The 19,578-nt window shown below is 45.4% G+C and overlaps 1 long non-coding RNA gene across 1 annotated transcript; it reads left to right on the top strand.

The window, feature by feature from the left end:
* Positions 1-591: 591 nt before the first annotated feature.
* Positions 592-11,635, top strand: LOC310698877. The gene is made up of 3 exons (XR_014521763.1): positions 592-888; positions 9,665-9,742; positions 11,470-11,635. It is a non-coding gene; the product is annotated as an uncharacterized lncRNA (long non-coding RNA).
* The last annotated feature ends 7,943 nt before the right edge of the window (positions 11,636-19,578 follow it).

Raw genomic sequence — 19,578 nt, 5'->3', positions numbered from 1 at the left:
CTAAACAACAACAACAACAACAACTGTAGGCTGAATTATGTCCCGAGTGTAGTTAAAGTAACTTTGATTCCAGCATGTACTCAACCTCATAAAAAACCAAAACCAAAAAGGGGCAAAAAGGGGGAACCCCATTGATGTTACTGCTGTAATGCGGTAATGTCTACATATATTGGTTCTTAGTCTGTCAAAGCTCTTTACAAGCACAGAAGGAAAAAGCTGCCTCTGAATCTCCAGGCCTCGTTCCTGTTCCATTTCTCACACACTCCACACACTGGGAGCAAACGGTCATACATAGATTTATGCCTTGCACTTGTTAAAATGTCAAGTTTAAAAAAGCCGCCTCTTGGCTCACTAGTTAGAATTCCAATCCATAAAAATATTTCAGTTTAATTGCCCAGGTCAATCCCCTACCTTGTCTTGTAGCCTATGTTACTACTGCTGGGTGAGCCTTCAGCTATTCACCTGAGTCTTTTGGCTCTTACATTAGAACCACAAATCATATTGTGTGTGCTCTGTGTGTGTGTGTGTGTGTGTGTGTGTATGCACCTGTGAAGGGGTGGGTTTTGTTTTGGGGTTTGTTTGTTTGTTTGTTTGTTTGTTGAAGAAAGAGCTGGGTTGTTTGGCTTTTATAAAGAGGTTAATAGTCCCAGCCTCTCATTTTTAATCAGTGTGGTGATCACCGCTTCTTGGAACTGAGCTAACCACATGGAACTGATGGCTACAAACCTCTCAAAAACATTTTTTTTTAAATTTGAACAAATTTGTTTCTGTAGCTGCTTTCTCCCAAGAACTGCTCTTCATATTTGGGGCGCTGTTGTTTCTTCTTCCAAGAGCTACTTAGTTAAGCCCTATTGAACTGATCTATTTTTCTACTGAAGGACAACAACTGTAAGTGAGAAACATATGGTTTGGGGGTTTTGTGTGTGTGGGGGGGGTTGTTTTGCAAATATTTGTCAGCAAATGGCAAGGGACTTGCTAAGGACATAGGAACCTGAAGCACCTTTTTATATTTTAGCAGGGCGTGTAAATGGAAGTTTTCTCTCACTGACCATCTTAAAATCCCATAGGGAAAGAAGGAAACCTCTCTTAAGAGCTGTTAAGCTTCCTAGCATATAATATACCCCCCCAAAAAATCAAAAAATCCGAACTAAACTAAAATGGATAGTTAAATCTACAGCACTAATTACACAAGATACTGGAGAATGGATCTACTCCCTTTTTTGTGGGATTCACAAAACAAGTTTTGTGCCTTTTGCACTCCTGCCACATGTGAAAAAGGATAATTGAAAATCATTCAGATTCTTTGCTCAACAATCAGGTATATTATTTGCTTTAGGTTAAGTGTGTTCTCAAACCCTGAACACGGCCTAAATTATCTGGGGCAAGCAGATTTTAATATCTCCCAAGGAATCACACTTATTGAAGGGGACAGCCTATAAATTAGTGCTGAAGTTAAAATCAATTTCTGGATAATATGTATCCCACAAAGACAGATTGTTGGTTTGCATGAGCATTGTATCAAAACTTTAATTAAAGCCCCCTTTAAATAAAACCTGTCGTACATTATACCACTAATTGACTTGACCAGCTATGATGCCAACTCTGCAAGCCAGAGAAGGCTAAAGGAGATTATTCTGTCTGTCTCTCTCTGTCTGCTCCTTCTGCAGCAGCAGCAGCAGCAGCAAATGTGTGTTAATAAAATTTATTTCTGCAGTCGTACCCAACTCCCTATTGTGTATTCAATAAATGTGTGGGCTTGAAGCCAGTCATCACAAAGCAAAAAAGTAAGAAAATCTCAAAAGACACCCCTCCATACGCACACCTTCCATTCTGTCAGCTTTCTGTGGCGGAAGATACACGGGTCGTTTTGCTTTTGCACAAGCTGAGGCTGGCTTTAGTTTTCTATTATTTTTTTTAAAAAAAGGAAGGAGAAAGTATTTTTAAAGCAACAGTGTTAAAAACAAGAGAGCATAAAGTCAAACCTGTGCATAATCAAGCCTTCTGGTAGCAAAGACAGTGTGGCAGTTAAAGGGTGCCAGAGAGGCTAGGCAACTGTGAATGATATAGAAGACCCATACTCCTCATCCTGAGTGTCACTGAACGACTAAGACCACTGTCCGCAGTGTGCATGTTCCAGCTTTTCAATTCAATGCACCTGTGATCAGGCCCAGTCCACCTGCGCAGCAAGGTGAGGTGACCCCCTCAGGTGGCAGCAGATCCCAATGCCAATCTTTCTTTCTCCCCCATCCTGTTTGTTCCTGATGTAAATCTTACATGTGCTAAAAGCTTAGGCATAGAGTAAGAGCCTGGCTGCGCTTATTTACTCAAAAGTCAGTCTCCCAGATCTAAATGGGAGTCACCCATATGAAACTTGCCTGTGCATGGGAAGCTTTTCTTCATGTCCTGAAATCAGCAGTATGGTTGGTGGGGACAGAGGGCAGAGACTTTTCTGCGGCAGCACCTTTCGTTAGGCAACTCCCTGCTTCGGGAGGCCCACCTTGCCTCTTCCTTGATTTTTTTTCTTTTTGTTTTGCTGCTTCCTGAATATCTTTTTATTTTACATTGCTCAACAAGCCTGAGAGGCAGACGATGTTTTGGTAAAAATTAACTGTTGTGTCTCTTTTTAAATACATTGACTCTTTTTTGTCTGTGGAATGAATACTCAAAGTAGACTACAGTACAAAACTGAAACAATTGAGCTGAAAAGTAGGAGATACATATTTGAGTATTACTATTATTATTAATTAGATTTGTATGCCTCCTCCATTGATCCTGAAGATTGTAGGCTAGCTAACAACAGAAAGTTAGATTAATGAATATTTCCAAGTAAGTGTACAGAGGATCGCTGCCTAACCCTTACTATAACAGCACAGATTTTATATAGCATGATATTTGTTCAAGCAAATCACAGGGATCATTCTCCCTTGTTTACACATCTTTGACATAGGTTTACTCCAATGAGATGATATAATTTTTATAGACACACAACGTCACGTACTTTAACAAAGTAAGATAAACTTTTTAACGATGATAATAAGTTAGGTGGGTACAAGAATGGCCCCAGTGATAGTCCAGATATGAGTCCTGCGAGTGTATGGATCCCCACCTTGCCATCCCATGCATAGACTGACTTCCTACCCCCTTTGTCCTTTGCCGCATGCATATAAAACTATTTCCCCCATACGTCAAAATGTAGATTTTTTTTTTACTGTCCACAATGCTTGCATTTAGATTCTCCATAATACTTTCATTACGGTTGAGCAGTACCTATTGAGAGCGAGAGAGAGATGTGCAGACACGGTGGGTTTTGCAGGGCAGGAAACAACACGAAGAGGCCGCTGCAGCCAGTGAGGCATGTGGAGGTTGCACATCCTTGGAGCAGGGCGAGCGTCACTATGAGCCTGCGCCCAGACTCTCTTCCTTGACAGGCACAGGATTGGAAGTGTTTGCAGGCCAGGCTCCAGCGGATTGAGTGGATAAGACTAAGAGTGGGTCCAATGGTCAAGATGGCGGCTTCTGCATGTGCTGTAGATAGAAGAGAGGAGCAGGTGACTCTCATCAACTTGGGAAGTTAGCCCATCGAGAGAAGGAAAATGCTCATCTTGCTTTATTGGCCGAGGGAGCCTGCGTACAGCTTCCGGGTCATGTGGCCAGCATGACTAAGCCGCTTCTGGCGAACCAGAGCAGCACACGGAAATGCCGTTTACCTTCCCGCCGGAGCGGTACCTATTTATCTACTTGCACTTTGACGTGATTTCGAACTGATAGGTTGGCAGGAGCAGGGACTGAGCAATGGGAGCTCACCCGTCGCAGGGATTCAAACCACCGACCTTCTGATCGGCAAGTCCTAGGCTCAGTGGTTTAACCCACAGCGCCACCTGCATTCCTTAAACCTCCACTACCTTGCAGGATATATTGGGGAGAAGAAAAGGCTCAGGAGCAGCGGCGTAGCGTGAGTTGTCAGCACCCGGGGCAACGCAAGTAATTTGCGCCCCCTAACCCGGGGCAAGGCAAGTAATTTGCGCCCCCCCTAACCCCTAACCTGCGAGTTGCCGCTGGCGCTGCCGCCCAAACGACGCCGCTTGCCCGGAGGAGGAGGGGGGCAGAGAGGCGAGGAAAATGCAACGGCCCAGCAGCTGCAGCAGCACCGGCGGAGGCGGGGCTGTGAGGAGGGGCTGCCTGGCGTGTCCTCCGCGGCGAGCGCTGAGAGCCGCTGCCTGCCGGGCGCCTTCAGCCCGGACGCGCGCACAGCTCGTCGGTTCCGCGAGACATGCGGCTCCGCTACAGCCTGCGCCCGAGGCTCTTCGGCGACTCCGGAGGCAGCGAGCGCGCCCCCCCCAGATGTTGCGCCCGGTGCGGCCGGCCCCCCTGGCACCCCCCACGCTACGCCACTGCTCAGGAGTAAAACTTACACAAATGCAGAGTGGAGTCTCTGCTTTCCTTTGGACCACATTAGCAAGGCTGAGAGAGGGGGCCTTTTTTCTGGGCAGCCCAGGACCTCCAGAGACACTGCCCTGGAGAAGCTGCTTCAGTGCTGCAGCAAAAACAATGCAAGAAGCAGCAGTTAGGACTTACCAGTCTCTGAAGCTACAGAGAGTGCCATGATTCTCCAGCAGTCTGACTTCACCCCTGGAGGCATACTCCATTGTCTCCTGAGACAGATGGATGCCAAGGACAACAACAATCTGTTTTAATCTTTACTGTTTAAGAAGAGGAAGGTTGCAAAAGAGAGAAAAAAGGCAAACCAGTTTCCTCTGTTAAGTAGATAGCCCAGCATATTTCCGTTTGCTTGGGAGAATGGGTTGGCCAAGTATAGGTGATTTGTTGCCAAAGAAGCCAATGATTAGAGATGCTGTTAGCAATTAATCAATAAGGTGCCCCAATATGTTTGATCCTGTTGAATTTGAGAACCTCACCCTCTTAAGCATACATACTAAACCCTCTCCATCCCTGTGATCGTACAGCTCTAAAGATCTGAGTCCACAGAAGAGAAGGATTTGCAAAAGGTGGTCAAAAGCAGTTGTTTTTGTCAAATAGATAGCCTAGCACATTCCCCTTTTTCTGGGAAAACGGGCCTTTCCATAACTAAAGAGTTAGCGAGGTATAGGTAATTTGTTGTCATAGCAGCTGAATGTCAGAGTGCCATTTTGAAGCAATAGCGTCAGCATACAAATTAAAACTTCCTGTTTTGCAGAGTCAAAAACCATTCATTAATTTACCTTGAAACTGATGGAACAATTTGTTTGTTCTGGGTGGGCTTTTGGGTGCTGGAACACCCTGAATCTGTGCATAAAGGCTAAACTGGATTCTGCCCCCCCCCCCGATCTCCTGTCTTCAACTTATCTTATGTAGAAGCTTTCGATTCTTCATAACCATTACTGGCTTGTCCAGGAGGACTCGCCTGCGTGAGTGCCTAAGGGCCCGTTCCTGTCACTCACCACCTGGCCCAGGGCAGGGCCTGACAGGCCTCATAAGGAGTGTTGCCACTGCTGCTGCTGCCCAGGAGGACTCAGAACAGTGCAGAGTTCTTTTAAAAATGTTTTTAAAATTTCTTTTTTCCCTTTTAAATTTTTTGTGTGTGGGGGGGTGGGATGAATGTTTAGTCGGGTTCGGGAGTTTGTTTAATTTTGGTATATCTGTAATTTTTACTGTTTTTGGTTTGTATTGTTTTATTGTGTGTCCCCCCCCTTAAGGTTTTATTTTGTTCTTAAAGAGAGGGGTCAGGGCTGCCTGGGAGTGGGTCCCAGCCAACAAAATGGCTGGGGCAGGTTCCACAGGGGGAGATGCACTGGGAAAACCGATCTCAGTGATCACGGGTAGGAGGAGGAGTTACACTAAGACCAGACCATGTCATTACCGAGGAGGCGGGTTTAGGCGTTGTTTGAGGACTATCCCTGCCTCCAGGTCTGGTCTTGACCAGACAGATGCTGGAATCAGCAAGGGATACCCATATGACCTGAAGGTGCTGCTGACCACTGCCATCCATGACTTGATCATGGATGGAGGACTTGACCTGGCATGTGTAACAGAGACTTGGTTGGATGAAGCAGAAGGGCCTGTTCTTGCCACTGCTGGTCCACCAGGTTTCTCTTACGCACAGCAACCCAGGCCTTGTGGGCAGGAGCGGGGGGTGCAGTGATTTTTAGGAAGACATTAGTTTGCACCAGACGTCCTGTTGGAAAGACCCAGTTCTCTGAGTGCATGTTCTCGAAGTTGGGCAATAGGGGCAGTACTGGATTCCTTTTGGTGTACCAACCTCCCTGCTGCACCAAGGATTCCCTGCCTGAGCTGCTTCAGGTCGTGGCAGATGTTCTCCTGGAGACACCTAGTTTGGTTGTCCTAGGGGATTTTAACATCCATGCCGACACGATCTTACAAGTGGCCGCTCGGGACTTCGTGGAAAGCATGGCCTCCATGGGGCTGTCCCTGAACAAGTCTTGCCCAACTCATAGCCGCGGACATGCCTTGGACCTCTATGTTCACCTCTATGGATGTTGGTGATCTGACCCTAAGAAAAAGCAAAACTAAAGTGCCATGGTCAGATCACTTCCTGGTGCAACTGGACTTCTCCGCGACCCTTCCCCTCTGCAGGGAGGTGGGACCAATTTGGATGGTCTGCCCCCACCACTTAATGGATCCAAATGGTTTCCAGAGAGTGGTAGGGGATGCTTTATCCCATGTTGATGGCCTTTCAGCTGATTCCCTGGTGGCCCGCTGGAATGCGGAGTTAACCAGGGCCATTGACTGTTTGGCTCTGAAGCGCCCTCTCTGATTGCATGGAGCCTGGACAGCCCCATCGTTTTCCACTGATCTGAGGGCAGTGAAACAAACACTGAGATGGCTAGAGCACTGGTGGCAGATAACTCATTCTGAAGCTGACCGGACACAGGTTAGAGCTCAACGTCGAGCCTACCAAGTGGCAGTAGTAATGGCGAAGAAGACTTTTTTCACTGCCTCTATTGCATCTGCAGAAAACAGCAGCAGAAGACTCTTTCAGGTGGTCCGCAATTTAGCAGAACCACCTGCTACATCGAGGCCCAGTATGGACCACATGATCTCCTGCAATGATTTTGCAAAGTTTTTTGCAGATAAAGTTGCTCAGATTCAGGAAGAGGTAGACTCCACCGTGGGAGGAGGGCTGGGGCAGGAGAGTGCTAGAGTCCTGTCTAGTCAGGTTGTGTGGGATCAATTCCAATCTGTTACCCCCCAAGGATGTGGACAGGCTGCTTGGACGAGTGAAACCAACCACCTGTCTCCTTGATCCTTGCCCATCCTGGCTTATAAAAGCTAGCCGGGAAGGGCTGGGCAATGGGCTTCGCGGGGTGGTGAATGCTTCTCTCTGTGAGGGAGCCTTCCCAGACCCGCTGAAAGAGGTGGTTATCAAACCGCTTCTTTAAAAACCATCTTTAGATGCTGCAAATATGGCCAACTATTGTCCAGTCTCAAATCTTCCATTCTTGGGCAAGGTGATTGAGTGAGTGGTTGCTGAACAACTCCAGGCACGCCTGGAAGAAGCGGACCATTTGGATCCCTTCCAGTCGGGATTCAGGCCTCATCATGGGTTGATGACGGGTTGATGAGAGCTGTTTCCTAGTTCTGCTGGATCTCTCAGCAGCTTTTGACACTATCAACCATAAAATCCTTCCAGACCGTCTAGAGGGGCTGGGAGCTGGGGGCACTGTTATACAGTGGTTCCACTCCTTCCTCCTGGGATGTGTGCAGAAAGTGGTGGGGGGGGGTGAATGTTCAGACCCCTGGGATCTCACTTGTGCCTCAGGGTTCTGTCCTCTCCCCCATGCTTTTCAACATCTACATGCAGCCACTGGGAGAGATCATCAGGGGGCTTGGGCTGGGTGTTCATCAGTATGCAGATGATACCCAGCTCTACCGCTACAGGGAACCAGGCAGAGGGCCTTCTCGGTAGTGGCACCTGCCCTGTAGAACCCCCTCCCACCAGATGTCAAAGAGAAAAACAACTACCAGACTTTTAGAAGACATCTGAAGGCAACCCTTTTTAGGAAAGCTTTTAATGTTTAATAGGATATTGTATTTTAATATTCTGTTGGAAGCCCCCCAGAGTGGCTGGGGAAACCCAGTTGGATGGGCGGGGTAAAAATAATAAATTATTATTATTATGAGGTGCTTTCATCCAGAGAGGCAGGTTCAGCAAGCACATAATCCTGAGAATAGTCTAGAGATCAGTTTCCCAAACCTGTATCTCTAGCTGTTTTGGATTACAATTCCCATCATCCCTGAACACTGGGCCTGCTGGCTTGGGGTGGTAGGAGTTGTGGTCCAAAAAGAACTGGTGATCCAAGTTGGGTCTAGATCCTTGTTTGGTGCTTTAGGCCCCTACACTGGTTCCTGATACTTGCCCTGCTGTTCCTAATTTATCTCAAGTCCCAGCAACTTTGTTACCTCTGCGACAAGCAATTAATTAAGAAATGTAAAATCTTCCCTGTTGTGAGTCTACCTATGTTACATCCATGAAATGGTCTGAGTAGAACAGCGTTGTAGCTAATGAAAAATTCATTGACCCCGAGGTAACAGTGAACAAAATGCAGATTTTAAATATAAGGAGCTGGTTCACAGTGTGTCCCTAGGACAGGGGGGGAAAGAGCGAAACAATTTGCTTGCCAAAACAGTGAACTGTTAAAGTGGCAGACAAAGTTTTATTCATCTGCAAGCTCAGCAGATGTGAAGGCATGAATAGACTGATTGATTTCAGAATTCTCTGGGTGAGAATGAAGATCCAATATAGCATCTCTGAAGGTCTGTGAGATAATCTTAAGTTTGGAACCAAAATATATCAGCATGATATCATTTTCTGACACAATTCCTTCTAAGTATGGATTCCCTTTTGTGCCATCTCCCCCATTTTCCTTGTTATCTTTTTTTCCGGGGGCGGGGGGGGGGGGAGAGAAGGCAATAACAAAATAACTTGCTGCTTTTAATTGCCTTCTGATTTCTCGATGGTATGTTGTTTAATGGCTTTATAGATTATCTAAAGCAATTCTATCGTAAGCCAATCTGTAGTCAGGGCTGGAGCAAAGACAGATTAAAAACATTTAAAAATAAACAAATGCATAAATAAATAAATGGTCATTTCGCTGAATTCCTGCTACTGGATAGGCAAGCATTTTACTACACTATTTGTTCTGGCTTATTATTTATTTTCTTTATTTCTTTCTCTGGGTCTAAGACTTCTTGGAATAATCAATGATTTGCAATATCTCCCCCGCCCCCCAAAGAGAGTAAAAGCAACTGGCAGAAGGGAACTCTTTTGAAGTTGGTGAAGTTGGTCCTATGCCAACACCCCCCCTTGGGTGGAGCCACATAGAGGAATAAGGAAGGGTGGTGGGGAAGGAAGGGAAACCTATTATAACTCCTCCCTGCTAATCTCCCACAAGTGTGTGCTCCGAGAGAGGAAATATCTGCTAAATGCCTTAGGGAGAGCAATGATCTGAACAGTGTTGCAGGAAGCAAAGTGAGAACAGGCAAAGCTAGAGGAGGACACATTTGGCGCTGTTCAGGAGGGATCTGGGCTTACAGTATGGAAACCTGCTGTGTAGTTCTCCACACAAAACCCTTTTGTAAATTCAGCATTACTTCACGTGGTGCAAGCACATTCAGCCAAGGAATGAATGGTTTATTTTGTTCGTAGAACAAACTGATGATCTACGGAACTCACTGACACTGGAAGTCAACTGTCACCAAGCTTATTGAAAGGCTATTCATTTACGTGAGTGGTTTTTACCCTGCTGTTCAGCTGGAAAAAGGCTCCCGCAGAGGCTTACAGAGATCAAGGATAAGACATTCCTTGCACTTCAGCTCACAGTAAAAAAGAAAAAAGACAGAGACACAAAGGAAGGGGCTGGAGAGGGATGCGGGGAGAAAGACCAAACTCAGACACTTATAATGAACAGCTGGAATGGGAACAGTTCAAGAGGAGGAGCCAAAAGTTGTTGGTCCTTCAGAAAAGCCGGTGGCCCTGGCTGCTTCCTTATTGTGCCCTTTGCTGGTGCTGAAGGAATCGCTGGTCCTAGACGGCTGAGGAAGGGACTGACTTCCCTTCTCTCCCTCTGCACAAGTTGACGATTTTGAGTTAAAATTGCCAGTGCTATCCATCCATCTCAAGATAAGCACGAACGTTTTGTTGCTGGAAGAAATTAACGACAGGAAGCAGAACCCCCATTCAGTAGCTAACTTTGATGGAGGGTTGGCTGGGCAGTGGAATGAGTGATGGTGGCAGAGGTTGCCAATGAACCAACACCACCCTTTCACGTGAGCTGCTGCCAAATCCCACTGCTCACTCACACTCTCCCCCCCACCCCCGCCCAGAGTTGTTCTGGTACCCATAGCTTCAGCTGGTAACCAATGTTAAATGGAGATAGCCCTATGTATTGGGAGCCCTGGGACTGCTGTATCTTATAAACTGCTGGACTGTTTCTGGAGGGGCTGGAAAGGACTGCAGGGTAGCAGCCTACATTTGTGGAATGCACACAGGAGCAGGGCCTCCCAGGGGCTTAGCATGGGTTGCCAGTGCCTGGGGTGGGGCAGATGTTGCACCCCCTGGTGGACTGAGCAGCGGTCAGTCCCTTCCCCTGCCAGGGTGTCTCTCCTTGCAAACTAGTCCCAACCTGGGAGCAGAGATAAGACAGAGAAACACAAATTTCCAAAGCTCCACTGTATTGTCTCACTCTCTAATCCTTGTATTGAAGCTCTCTGGGCAACACACACAGCTCTGGCAGTACTTTCCTGCCTTCCTTCCCTCCCTCCCTCTTAGCTGACCCAGGGGTGTGCATGGGTATCCCTTCACTGGCCACGAGAAAGAGGCACTGCACCAGCCCCGAAGGCCTGGCCCAAGTATGGCTTGCCTCCCTTCAGCTCTGACGTCAATGAATGAGCCTGTTATGGAGGTGCCTGGTTGCGCCTTCTCAGAAATTTGTGCCCGGTGCCATGTCCCCCTAGGCCCCCCACACTACACCACTGGGGCTTCCCCTTTGGTTAAGGTATCTGAACTCCAAGGAGGAAGCAGGTATACAGCAGTGCACTATCTGCAGTACAGTAAACACTGCGCAAGCATGCAGGTCCCATGTTATGGGGAGAAGGACAAAAGTGACCAGAATCTGGACTCTGTGTCCCAAGCACCAGTTCTTCAATATGAAGCCTTTTGGCTTTGCTTTGCTCAGCTTGAGCAGCACAAGAAAGACTTGTCCAACAGTTATGCAACATCATGATGAACAGCTATGCTAAACCCTCCAGAATTATTCTGCATTGGGCTCTCTGTTAGCAATGTGATTTGCATCTATACATAAACATCTAATGTTCCTTTCTTTGCTGTTGTCTGCTCTGTTGCATCTCAGCCACATAATGTACTAACACTTTGCCCCTAGCCAAGGCAAATAAAGACAAAACTATGCGTCTTTAGCATATTTCCATTTTAACTGTTGATTTCAATATTTCCAGGGGGAGGCTCAGAAAGATATGCAACAGAATGAGAAAGCAGATCCTTGAAGAAGAAAAAAAAGACAAAAGTGGAAGCATTTTTGTGATGTAGAAAAATTGCTACAGATCATGTTACAGTTCGCTCTAATGTTGATACATATTTTATAAATCAGAGAGTGCAATTACAGCTGTGTCCTGGATGGTTAGATTCCCACACAGCACCTACATATTTCCAGATTTTTGTAGAGATCTTGTTGATTTTTTCATAGTTGTATACAGGGATTAGATGTGTGGTAAAGTAAGCAGACCACTGACCTATGGATGACATATGACAGAAAGGCCTCTCTTGTTTTGGACCAATTCTGATGGCCTTCAGGTTGAGGGCAATAGTGCCTTACAGGCAGAGCAGGGCAGTGTCCTGCCCTGGTCTGATGCTAGGTCTCACGTGCCATGGCAAGGCAGGAGCAACAGGGCCTAAGACTGAATCTAGGTGCATAAAAAAAAAATGTTTTAGGAAAGCACATTGTAAACCTCTAAATGGGAAACCGTGTTGCCAAAAGACGGGACTCCACAGCACCATCTGGTGTCACAGTGTTATAACGCATTTAAAACACTTTTTCTTTACTAATGTAGTTGAGTCAGTCCACAGATAGCTCTGAGAGAGCAAATTGCTCCCACAAAGTTTGGGAGCAGACAGAGACAGTGTACACAATGTACATTAAAGGCACATGGCTTCCCCCAAGGAAACTTCAGAACTGTAGTTTACCCTTCTCCCTCAAGAGCTGCAATTCCCAGCAGGCTTAATAAACTACAGTTCCCAGAATTCTTTGAGTGAAAATAACTTCTGGATAACCTTAGATTCCTAAAGGGCCAGCCTTTTGGCCTGAGGGCAGGCACTCCTTCTCTTCTTCATCGCCTCTCATCTGTTTTGCTCCTTTTGCTGCTGACCCATTGAGGTGGGATGTTTGGTTCCCCAGGTGACGGCACCCATGAGGGAGCTGGTTCTGGCCCCATAGCCCTTGGTGGTTTGGGAGGTTGTTCTGGGGCTCCTCTCCATCTCAGGTTCCCAGTCTCCAGCAGCAGGCTCTGAGTCTTGGTTGCCTCTGGACTCTTGGCTCCTGACAGGCAGAGCTTGGATTCACACAAGCACCAGCACAACCCAAACAATGCAACCTGGATTCTGAATAAAGTGCACAATCTAGGCACACCTGCATGTCTGTTTATTTTGCATAGTTTATCAGGGGGTAAGACATTTAAGCAGTGCCCCACTTGGTGACCATGGAAGCCCAGCTCTGTTCCTGTTTTGCTTTCTCATCCATTCCCACCTGCATGAGCCTAAGGCTACAGAAAGGCATTCAAGGACTAGTTCACATGTGCATATTCACTGCATGATGACTGTATTAATGGCATGCTTGTGTGAAGCAACAACCATCTAGCTACAGGCAAAACTTCCTATTGCCCCATTAAACTAAGCTGCTCAACTGAGACAGTTCACACAATCTGCAAGTGTGAACTGACCCCCACAGAGCTTAACTGGGCAGTCAGATGTGACAGCAAAGACATAGAAAGAACAAAAACTCCTTATGGGTTTGGGGAAAGGCTGGAATTAAGGTGTGAGGGCCAAGGCCAGAGGAAACCCATACCCTCCATCATTTCTCTGATGAAAATAGGGACATCCCAACATTTCTGATGAAAATTGGGATGCCCTGCCATACCCTCCAGCATTTCTCCAATGTAAATATGGACATCCTAAGGAAGAGCAGGACATTTCAGGATCAAATCAGATGGCTTCTGTAAATCCAGGACTGTCCCTGGGAAAAAGCGAGACTTGGAGGTCCAAGAAACCTAGACATTTCACAGCCGTGGCATGACTTCTAAAAGCAAAAACCTTCCAGTATAATATAAAATTCCAGTGATGATATTGTTTTGGTGGGCTATTAAAACTATTTGCCTTCCTTTTTGAAAGGCTGATGCAAACTGAGTGGAAGGCACCTGAGAATTCTGCCCACGGACCTGTACCTGAATAACATGCAAAATCTCTTCTTATGATTCATGTAATCACTTCTGCAGAGCAAATGGCAAATCTTACAATTGCACTACTCTGCTTTGATGTTTTTGTTATTTATTTAAGGCGGAATTACCCATTAGGGAATTCCTGATTCGAGTATTCCCCCAATATGAATGCCTAGTTTCTTATAACCTGAAAAGAGAGAAATTAAAAGCATGATCCCTCACTGATTAAATATGCTAGTTTACATTCAAGAAAGCACGCTGCTTGGAGGAAAGCAAGAATGCTTGCATTTCTAAGTTCTCCAAGAGAAAAGACAGCCAAGTTTAGAAAACATACTTCACAGCCTTTCATGTATCTGGGAAAAGAGGCTGAAGAGGCCACAGCTATATAGTGCAGCTCAGAAACCTAACACTGACAATACAATATTACTCAAAAGCACCATATTTTTCGCTCTATAAGACGCACTCGTATTTTTCGCTCTATAAGACGCACGTTTTCCCTCCTAAAAAGTAAGGGGAAATGTGTGTGTGTGTTATGGAGCAAATGCAGGCTGCACAGCTATCCCAGAAGCCAGAACAGCAAGAGGGATGGCTGCTTTCGCTACACAGTGATCCCTCTTGCTGTCCTGGCTTCTGGGATTCAGAATATTTTTTTTCTTGTTTTCCTCCTCCAAAAACTAGGTGCGTCTTATGGTCTGGTGCATTTTATAGAGTGAAAAATACAGTAAGTGCCACCAAGTTCAACAGGATAAATGCATACAGAACTGCAGCTTTGAAAAGGAGCACAGATATACCTTTCAACCACATTAAACTTCTAACAGTTACACAGCAGCTGTGTCATGTCACAGGCATGTTCAGAAAACAGGTACAGTGGTACCTCGGGTTACATACGCTTCAGGTTACATACGCTTCAGGTTACAGACTCCGCTAACCAAGAAATAGTACCTCGGGTTAAGAACTTTGCTTCAGAATGAGAACAGAAATCGTGCTCCAGCGTCATGGCAGCAGCAGGAGACCCCATTAGCTAAAGTGGTGCTTCAGGTTATGAACAGTTTCAGGTTAAGAACGGACCTCCAGAACGAATTAAGTACTTAACCCGAGGTACCACTGCACACTTATTATTGTTTTATTATTATTTATTTTATTTCTATAGTGCTTTATATTTTAAAGAAAAATCTCAAAGCGGTTTACAGCATATTAAAACACCAATAAAACAATCCAGAATCAAACATTTCGGAAGAAAGTCAAATATATATGGTCAAAGCAACATAATTAACAGAAGACTGAAATTAAAAGATTTCGAAGTAAAACATTACAAAGGAGGCCAACTACAGAATACATATTTAACACAAACAAAGGTAATGAAAATAAAATAAAATCTTAAACATTTCCAAAAAACAACAACAACCCATTGCTAAGTGAAGTCAAATATAAAATGCACATTTAAAACGGCATAATTAACAAGAGAATACAGTGGTACCTCTGGATACGAACGGGATCCGTTCTGGATCCCTGTACACATCCTGAAGCGAATGCAATCCGCGTCCGTGAGTGCGTGGGTCACGGTTCGCCGCTTCTGTGCATGCGTGTGATGTCATTTTGACTGTCTGCGCATGCACGAGCGGTGAAACCCGGAAGTAACGTGTTCCGTTACTTCCGGGTTGCCACAGAGCGCAACCCGAAAGCACTCAACCTGAAGCATATTTAACCCAAGGTATGACTGTAAAATATTATCATAAGCACGACACAGCTGTTTGGCAGGCACAAAAAGATGGGGCGAAAGAATCCAATAGCCACACATCTCTAGAAAGTGATGGGAGAGCTTTAGGTGCCTCACCATCTCTGAAGCATGTTCAGCGAGTTCTACAGAGTTCATTGAGATTTACTTAAGGAAGCTTAAAGTTGCAATCTAAAAGTTTTTCTTAGCTAGTTTGGTGGCCCCCATTATAGTCATTGGCAGGGGTTTCCTCACAACTAGTGGAGACTTTAAGTAGAGACTTGATAAGGAGTTTAATTGCTCCTCTGTTCCTCACTCTTACTGCCTTTTCCTTCTCTCACCCTTGGCTGTTACCTGGCTGTGAAGGAACTGGGATGAGAGGAGACAATGGACAGCCTCCTCCCCTCTTGTCCCTTCCCTTTAGTTTTCTGGAAGTTTCTGCACTTGTTCTGCTTGTTCCTGTCCCCTGGAGATCTTGTACAGGGACACCATGACCCACTGGGTTCAGTTAAATTAAAAGGCCAGGAACAGTTGAATAATTATTTCATTGTATGGAAGCGAGGTTCTTTGATGATGACTCAGAACCCTTATTACATCTGTGCGATGTCAGCCCATGGAAATGCATGCTCTTATATAACTTTTTTTTAAAAAATGAACCATTTCAAAAAATAAAAATAGCATCTCATTTGAAACTGCACAGGCAAGCTGCTCTCATCTTTGGATTGTCCCCCCCCCCCCCCGCCTGTTTTCCCTTGTTTTCAGAAGCCTAATGTCACAGGTCCATCAAAAAACCACTGCCTGGCTCAAGGACATTGGGGATGTATGCCCTAATTAATTGATTTTATAAGCATAAATGGAGAGAACGAATGTACCGCATAATATATTTGCAGGAGCCTACACAGCTGAGCCCTAAACTGCTGTTTTGCTTTGCTTTTGGGATAAAAAAATCTTGCTGATGGAAATTTCTAGATGGGCAAGCCATCGCTTCCACCACCTCGATGCAAACTCTGCTGTAGATTTCAGTATGTCTCCTCTAAGAGCAAACCTGTTCCAGGCATATTTAGGGATTTTATTCATCAGCAGTCAAAGAACCGAGCTTCTGGGGGTTTCTGCCACCCCCAGGAAGATAAAATCAAAAGGTGCTCCAGCCAGTTAATTAAAATGTTTCAGAATCTTTCACCTGCGGTGTCAAACTGTTTTATTGAGTGAAGCATTGTTAAGTGTGACAAAGCAAGGGCTGCTGCTGCTGCGCTTTGCCACAGACATGGCTGCTTTATAGAAGCGTATCAGAGAGCTCCTTAAACCCCAGGGTCTAATCAGGAGGGCAGAACAGGCTCACTGTTGGGTTAAGGACCCAAGTGTAGGAAGCACCATCTTCCCATGGATTTCAAGAGTTCAGAGCTTTGCAAGAAAGAGAGTGAGTGGGGGATTTTTGCAATACTGACTAGGTTAGCCCCACATGCTTCCTCTGACTCAGAGTTCAGTAGCACTGGGAATTATAAAATCAAATCCCCAGGATTCTTCCTGTGTGGTCTCCTCCCCTTCTTCACTCTTCACTTTCAACAACAGTAGGCGGGAGCTAGAAAGATCTTTGTACACCCCTCTCTCTCCCAAAAAAGAATTGCATACCCTCCAACATTTATCTGATGAAAATAGGGACATCCTATTCAGTAACAACAACAATAATAACAACAACATTAACATTTATGCCCCACACATCTGACTGGGTTGCCCCAGCCACTCTGGGTGGCTTGCAACAGATATAAAAACATTATAAAACATTAAAACATTTTTTAAAAAAACTTTCCCTATGAAGGGCTGCCTTCAGATGTCTTCTAAAGGTTCTATACTTATTTCCTTGGCTCGGGTGTTGCATAATTTCATACCCTCAAATATTTCTCTGATGAAAATGGGGACAACCTAAAGAAGAGTGCAATGTTCTGGGATCAAATCAGAAACCGGGATGGCTACTATAAATCTGGGACTGTCCCTGGAAAATAGGGACACTTGGAGCGTCTGGAATTGGTATACACAAAGTATGTTTATGACTTTCCATCCAGAAAGGTATATAGCCCAAGGAAAGCTCAGTACAGCCGTACCTTGGTTCTGGAACACCTTGCAACTTGAACATTTGGCTCCCGAATGCCACAACCCTGGAAGTGAGTGTTCCGGTTTGCAAATGTTTTTTTGGAAGCTGAATGTCCATTGCGGCTTCCATGGCTTCTGATTGAGTGCAGGAAGCTCCTGTAGCCAATCGGAAATCATGCCTTGGTTTTTGAACGTTTTTGGAAGTCGAACAGACTTCCGGAACAGATTCTGTTCGAGAACCAAGGTACAACTGTAGATAGAGGTAAGAGTTTGTTCACCCATCCTGGCTTTATCACTGAGCACTGTGTTGTTGTTGTTGTTGTTCAGTCGTTTAGTCGTGTCCGACTCTTCGTGACCCCATGGACCAGAGCACGCCAGGCACCTCTGTCTTCCACTGCCTCCCGCAGTTTGGTCAAACTCATGTTTGTAGCTTTGAAAACACTGTCCAACCATCTCGTCCTCTGTCGTCCTCTTCTCCTTGTGCCCTCCATCTTTCCCAACATCAGGGTCTTTTCCAGGGAGTCTTCTCTTCTCATGAGGTGGCCAAAGTATTGGAGCCTCAGCTTCAGGATCTGTCCTTCCAGTGAGCACTCAGGGCTGATTTCCTTAAGAATGGATGCGTTTGATCTTCTTGCAGTCCATGGGACTCTCAAGAGTCTCCTCCAGCACCATAATTCAAAAGCATCAATTCTTCAGCCATCAGCCTTCTTTATGGTCCAGCTCTCACTTCCATACATCACTACTGGGAAAACCATGGCTTTAACTATACGGACCTTTGTTGGCAAGGTGACGTCTCTACTTCTCAAGATGCTGTCTAGGCCTGTCATTGCCCTTCTCCCAAGAAGCAGGGGTCTTTTAATTTCGTGGCTGCTGTCACCATCTGCAGTGATCATGGAGCCCAAGAAAGTAAAATCTCTCACTGCCTCCATTTCTTCCCCTTCTATTTGCCAGGAGGTGATGGGACCAGTGGCCATGATCTTTGTTTTTTTGATGTTAAGCTTCAGACCATATTTTGCGCTCTCCTCTTTCACCCTCATTAAAAGGTTCTTTAATTCCTCCTCACTTTCTGCCATCAAGGTTGTGTCATCTGCATATCTGAGGTTGTTGATATAATCTTCCGGCAATCTTAATTCCAGTTTGGGATTCATCCAGCCCAGCCTCTCGCATTATATATTCTGCATATAAATTAAATAAGCAGGGAGACAAAATACAGCCTTGTCGTACTCCTTTCCCAATTTTGAACCAATCAGTTGTTCCATATCCAGTTCTAACTGTAGCTTCTTGTCCCACATAGAGATTTCTCAGGAGACAGATGAGGTGATCAGGCACTCCCATTTCTTTAAGAACTTGCCATAGTTTGCTGTGGTCGACACAGTCAAAGGCTTTTGCATAGTCAATGAAGCAGCAGTAGATGTCTTTCTGGAACTCTCTAGCTTTCTCCATAATCCAGCGCATGTTTGCAATTTGGTCTCTGGTTCCTCTGCCCCTTCGAAATCCAGCTTGCACTTCTGGGAGTTCTCGGTCCACATACTGCTTGAGCCTTCCTTGTAGAATTTTAAGCATAACCCTGCTAGCGTGTGAAATGAGTGCAATTGTGCGGTAGTTGGCGCATTCTTTAGCACTGCCCTTCTTTGGGATTGGGATGTAGACTGATCTTCTCCAATCCTCTGGCCACTGCTGAGTTTTCCAAACTTGCTGGCATATTGAGTGTAGCACCTTAACAGCATCATCTTTTAAAATTTTAAATAGTTCAGCTGGAATACCATCACTTCCACTGGCCTTGTTATTTGCAGTGCTTTCTAAGGCCCATTTGACTTCACTCTCCAGGATGTCTGGCTCAAGGTCAGCAATATGGATGTGCAAGATATCCATATCTTTCTGGTATAATTCCTCTGTGTATTCTTGCCACCTCTTCTTGATGTCTTCTGCTTCTGTTAGGTCCTTACCACTTTTGTCCTTTATTATGGTAATCTTTGTACGAAATGTTCCTTTCATATCTCCAATTTTCTTGAACAGATCTCTGGTTCTTCCCATTCTGTTGTTTTCCTCTATTTGTTTGCATTGCTCATTTAAGAAGGCCTTCTTGTCTCTCCTTGCTATTCTTTGGAAATCTGTATTCAATTTCCTGTATCTTTCACTATCTCCCTCGCATTTTGCTTGCCTTCTCTCCCCTGCTATTTGTAAGGCCTCATTGGACAGCCACTTTGCTTTCTTGCATTTCCTTTTCATTGGGATGGTTTTAGTTGCTGCCTCCTGTATAATGTTATGAGCCTCCATCCATAGTTCTTCAGGCACTCTGTCCACCAAATCTGTTC

This window comes from Podarcis liolepis (assembly GCF_965112155.1).
Source record: "Podarcis liolepis genome assembly, chromosome: Z".
NCBI classification, from domain to species: Eukaryota; Metazoa; Chordata; class Lepidosauria; order Squamata; family Lacertidae; genus Podarcis; species Podarcis liolepis.
Note: the sequence above shows the minus strand (reverse complement) of the source record. Positions and strands in the feature narration are given on the sequence as shown.